The sequence below is a fragment of the Hylobates moloch genome, unplaced genomic scaffold, assembly GCF_009828535.3.
Source record: "Hylobates moloch isolate HMO894 unplaced genomic scaffold, HMol_V3 SCAFFOLD_5, whole genome shotgun sequence".
Lineage (NCBI taxonomy): Eukaryota > Metazoa > Chordata > Mammalia > Primates > Hylobatidae > Hylobates > Hylobates moloch.
The window spans coordinates 116,751,254-116,757,253 of NW_026652280.1; the positions used below are offsets into that span (position 1 = coordinate 116,751,254).

Below are 6,000 nucleotides of genomic sequence, written 5' to 3' on the forward strand. Positions count from 1 at the left end.
TGAGTTAGATACTTTATTTGAATCTAAATAATCTCTAACTTTACTTTAAGTGACCAATATTCTAATTCTTGGAATATAGCACTCTCATTTTAAATGATTATAAAAATGTATGCTTGTGGCATATTTTCTTTTACAACAGTTCTTGGTCGTAGCTATGACATACTGATACTATTGCTTGGGTAGAAATTCTGCTGTGAGCTTATGAAATGGATAATGAAGAGAGAGCACTCACCTCTAACTCTCAGCATAGAGATTCCTGGCCTTTACTCTGAGTGGTCATCCACTGGCTTTGCAAATGTATGTCTTTCTCTTTCCCAAAACCTACCTCCAGACAGCCTTCCCAAACTGACCACCCAACCTCCAGCTCAATCGTTCCCTCCTCTGCCCCAGCAGCCATGTTGGTTGGAGTCCTGCTCTGCCCAGCTATGTGGTTTCTCTGGGTTACTTTGCTTCAGTGCCTTGCACCTGCAGTGGCAGATGGGTCCTAGGAGCTTCCTGAGGACAGGTGCCCAGTCTCTAGGGCCCAGGGTGATCTACACACAGTGGATGCTTGCTCGGTACAAGAAGTGCCCTGGGCTGACTAATCTAGGAACGCAAAACAAACCACTCTAACTGAATCAATGCAGTACTTCCTGGAACAGAAGCTAAGCTGAAAACAATGGCTGTAACCTCACAAGAAGCTCCACCCTTCCTTTTGCTGTAAGTGAAAATCTAGGTTGAGGAGGCAAAAACCTGCCTCTTCTCCCTCATTTCAACCCCACATCCCATCAATTCTGTCATGTGAACATGGTGGGCATAGCCCCACCCAGAGCTGGACCTAGGACCTGCCTGGTCAGCGATCTTGCCCTCCACTTTCTGGAGCCAAGTAGGAGAAAGGGCTTTCCACTTCATGTGCCTCTGTAAACATGGTGTGTTATACTGCAGTCTCACTTGCTTTCTCTCATTTCTAACATGCCTAGAGGTACACACTTCTTTGAATTTGAATATACAGCACCCTTCGTCTAGAATGTCTCCATAGCAAACCCATACTTCTGTGAAAGTGAACCCACCAGTCACCTCTCCAGGGAGTCTTTGGCACACTCCTAACTCCTCCTACAGTTTGTGCACGTTCTCCATCTATTATAGAAAAGAGCACATTACACTGTATTTGTATATTGCTATGACTGTTGTCCACAATAAACTCTACAACTCCTTTCAGATGATAATCTTTTCTGTTATCCTGTATCTCCAGCACCAAGTGCCATATCTGGCCATGGGGTACGAGTGGGAAAGGAGAACCAGAGTCTGAGGGCCTCTGTGCAATCAGAGGTCAATCAGAGGGCACAAAAAACCAAGGACCAACAGACTTTGTTCCTTCTAGTTTGTGCCTCTTGTCAGTGAACAAAGGTGAGGTCACTTAGGTGGTGGTAACCGTAGCTGTGAAGGCATGAACTTGGAATCATTCCTCATGAATATAAAGGTACCCAATCCTTTCATTTAAAAGTTAAATGTTCTTAACTGACCCACACAGGAAACATCACAGGAAATAATGTTTCAGTTCAGTCTTTGCTCCCATTCAACCACAATTTCAAAATAGTACAGATTCTCCTCAAGATTGAGAAAGCAAAACCTCTTTGTTTGTCCAGCAGCTAGGAGTTTGCTTTTTCTCAGCTTTCTTCCAAAGCACATGCATAGTATGATATCTCTTATCTCCCATGGGAGTTACTTAAGAGTAGGACTGTTTGCTAGACAAATATTCTCCTTCTACCTTTTCATCTCCCTCCCCCACAATTCCCAAAGCACAGTGCCTGGCCTCAGGAGGCACCTACCACTTGATTTTTAAGTGAATTTATTTAAAAGACTGCTTTTTATTTTTTAATACAAGGCTCAATAAACTCTGGGGTGTTTTGGGAATCTGGAGCCCTCTCCCCTGTCCCCATCCGTCTTGGAAATCTAGAGCCCTCTGCCCTGTTCCCAACCCTCATTCTTAGATGGGTGGGTGTAGTCAAAGAGAACTTTCTCTTTTCTGCTCCAGGGCATAATCAAGTGAAATTCTCACAGGTCTTGGAAGAAGAAAGCTCTTATATAGAGTTTCCTATGGAGGTCACAGAGAGTCAGGACCAAAGCTCTGCTAACACTTTGCTGAGTCCATGCAACCTCAGTCATTAGTTACAGCACATGATTGGAAATTACTGCAGTATCAGGTTCTGGGGATTGCATTTTATACGTGCATTTCATGTTACATTTATCAGTGGTCATGTTTTGTACACCAAGGATAATTTGGGGAAATGCTGAGGATCACAATGTGCTTCCTGCTCCTTAAAAGCCAATAATCTATGCATCCTTTAGAGGTGTCTAGCTTTCACCTTTTAAAATACAGTTACTGAGCACATCCTGGTGTTTTGATTTTTAGCCACCTTTCTATTTAGTGGCTTTGAAGAACCACAGTGGGAGTCACTAAATTTACTTTTGAAATTTTCTCAAATGAAAAAAAACTGTGTCTTCTAGCTGTCTTTCTAAAGACAGCTCTGGATGTGGGTTCTTTCCTCACTTTAAAATCACAAGACCAATTTTCTGAAGACCAGAGCACATAGGAAATCTCCCCAGTGTCATCTCACATAGAAAGCTCCAGGCATCAGGAATTACTACACAGAGTAATTCAAGCTCTGAAGCAATTAAGGCATGTGAATGCCTCGACTCAGAGATTTAGATAATGGGAACCTGATTAAGTAAAAGTATTTTTGGCCTGATTGCCTTTGGGGATGTTACTAGGATCTCGCTAATCTTTTTTACTTTGTGCACTAAATATTTGTGAAAGAGAAGTTGCCGGAGATTTTATGGTTACTAGAGAGGTATATGGAGACCCCTAAGAATATGCCCTACCCCACATTAGACAGCAAGCCAAGTTAAAATGTCATCAACCTTACCTTTTCCAGGCACCGTTCCTCAGTCCTTTAGGCAGAATTTAGTGATTATCCTTGAGGTGGCCGAGACAAGGCTGGTAACACAGATATCCGGGGCTATTTGTGTAAAAGGAGAAGTGAAGGGTGAAAAAATATGATCGTGCTGTGACGACAGGAAGCCCAGATGAGAAGAAGGAGGAAGTGAGGCTGAGTCCACCCTCTTGAGTCTCAGAGATTTAGTCCTTCCCCAGTGGCTTTTTAGAAGCTTCCTCTCACAGCCCACCCTAAAATAGTTTCGTGAAACAAAGGAAAACTTCAAAACCAAGTTGGTTCAGGCACAGATCTGTGAGCAGTGGTGGATTCTAGGGTAATTTTGGCAGTGATTTTTGCTTAGAAAAGGACAGTGCTTCTCAATCAAGGTGGCATCTCAGAATTAACTGTGTATTTGTTCAAAAATAAGTATGCCTGGCCCCACCACCAGTTTCCCATTCAGGTAGACAGACTGGAGGGGAACACGAGAACCAATATTTCTAAACATTTTCTAGGCCCGAGACTTTGGAATGTCTTTCTGAAGATTCTCTGCCCCCTCCTCATACTCCCTCTGTCTGGCTTCAGCCAGTCTTTAGACTTCAGTTGAATTGGACACCATTTGCAGACTTCTCTGTCTCAAGAGCAAGACTGTCTTAAGGTGAGTCCCCAAGGCATAATCCCAGGGGCACTGGTAGAAATGATTTGGTTAGTACAGGAAACACCACATTTGGAGCCAAAGATCTGAGTTTCAGTTCCAGCTTTATCTCTTTTAGCTGTGAGATCTTGAGCAAGTCTCAACCTGTCAGCCTCAGTTTATTAATGGTAACACCTAATAATAATCCTACTAGCTACTGTTACATCCTTATTTATATACAAGAAAACAGGCGCTCAAAGAGGTTAGAAAATTTGTCCAAGCTCATACAACTAAGACATGTCAGAGCTAGGATTAAAATTCAAGGTCACAGAGAATACCTTCTGAGAAACACTGTGATCAATATATTTTGAAAAATGTGTTTCTAGTTTCACTATGCTGCATCACTGGAATTTTCTTAGATTGGGTCAAAGGAGTACGTGACAACCCAAATGTATCACTAGCTAACTGTGAAGCTTGGAAGAAATCACTGGGCCCCAATGTTTTCATCTTATAAATGAACAGATAGATGACACTCTGCGGTGCTGACTTGGAAGCATGCCTCTGGGAAAGCTAGCTGTCTCCCGCTTCCTTCACCCTGAGACATTCAGATCCAGAGTAACCTCCAGCCAGGGCTGTCTTGTGGGGAAAACTGAATTAAATGAAGGTAAAAAGGTCTTTACTGCAGAACTTGTCAGTCCTCAATATTCTCTAAGCAGGGGAAATAATATACAGATTTCTCCAAACTTATCTGAGCATGGAACTGTGTGTGATGTGTGTGTGTGTGTGTGTGTGTGTGTGTGTGTGTGTGTGTAGTTTCTCTTGGGGAACAATTTTTCAGTGTAACTACACTTTAGGGAATGCTATTAAAAACTCTCTGCGTCTCGACTGGAATCACTGCCCCTCACTCAGGGCTGCTGTCATGCTTACAGGTCTGTGAAGTGGTGGGGCTGAGGAGAGGCTTCTGGCTGAACTCATATTTTCCTAGTTATCTCACCCATTCTGATGGCTCTAATTACTATCTGTCTGTTCCAAAGATTCACAAATCTATATGGATGCCATGATCTCTCATTTGAGCTCCACTCTCTCCCAGGCACCTCAAATCCAATATCCAAATTCAATTTGATTAACTTGGCATCCCCACACTCAAGCCTGCTCCTCCCACCATGTCCACCATCTAGGAAAGGCCTGATTGGCCTTTCAGCCACGTTCATGAGAAACCAGGTGTCCTCTTAAGCTACTCTCTCTCCCACACCACCACCTATTATCAGCCACCAAGTCCTGTCAGTTATGCTTTTGCCTAAATATTTCTCAAACCAGACCACCTCTCTCCAACCCCATAGAAATTACATTAATCCTTATCTCTTACCTGTGTTACAGGATCCCAGTCTCCTTCAAGACCAGCTTGGATGTTTCTTCAGTCTGTCTTCAGGAAGAAGGGAGGAGAGCCTTCTAAAATGCAAATTTAATCACATGACTCCCCAGCTTAAAACTCTCAGCTGGCTATTTCTTCCCCAGCCCCACCCGCAAGATCTCCTCACACTGGGTAACACTGGATGTGGAATTCCTTTTAGTTGCTTAAACAAATCAATCTAGTTCTGTCTCACGAGCTCTCTCTAGAATATCCTCTCACCTGTTCACTTAATTCCTTACTCATCCCCCATTGTAGCACTAGAAAGCCCTCCAGGCAGGAACAGTTACTCCTGTTCTCTGCTCCCATTGCCCACGGGCATTCCTCCACCCTCTGTCATTCCTTGTTTTTCATTGTTTTCCCCACTAGACTCAAAGCTCTGTAGGTTCTGTGTTACTCTGTGTATGTTGGGTGATCTTGCTCATGACTGTATTTTTAGTGCCTGGTATTGGGTCTGGCACATAAGAGGTGTTCTATAAATATTTGAATAGTTTCAGGTAATGTGAGGCCTGAAAGTTAGGGGAACCAGAAATTTGGGACAGGCAGAGAGAGTAAGGGGAAGAAAGAGATAGGTAGACTGAACATCTGCAGAGAGAGAAGTGATAAATAAGGGGGAATCTTAGGAATATCGGGAAGACTATCTCAAGACAAATTGTTCACAGCAAAATAGGTGACCATTTTAATGCAGAACATTTTTCCTTGAATGTGCCTCTTTCCATCATTTCACTGGGAAGAGTTGTTCCAAGTGCCGGACAACTAGAGGTGGCTGTTTCCTGGGTTTAGGGGTTTGGTAGAGAACAATGTTCTCAATTATACCCATACCTATAAAATTTTATTGAGAATTAATTCTGTTTCTGACCATCAGATATTTAGAATTCATTTGGAGGGACAAGAACAAAAACAAATAGAGAATAAGACAATGTCAGGGAACCCCATGTTATTGAATAAACCCAAAAGAATGCTCAAAAACTTTGAAAAAACTAAATTAGAAAAGGCATTTAGCAGAAGTTCAGACTCATGGCTTGGTCTTCTCAATACAGGGTATA

The 6,000-nt window shown here is 42.8% G+C and overlaps 1 protein-coding gene across 1 annotated transcript in view; it reads right to left on the minus strand.

Moving 5' to 3' along the window:
• CD53 (CD53 molecule) overlaps nt 1–4,994 on the minus strand; it is a 28,481-nt gene extending 23,487 nt beyond the window's left edge. Inside the window, exons 1-2 of the mRNA XM_032155049.2 lie at nt 4,913–4,994; nt 2,907–2,999 (exon numbers count right to left, since the gene is read on the minus strand). The gene's annotated coding sequence lies outside the window, so the exon portion shown is untranslated. The remainder of the gene's footprint in view (nt 1–2,906; nt 3,000–4,912) is intronic.
• Nucleotides 4,995–6,000: the final 1,006 nt, after the last annotated feature.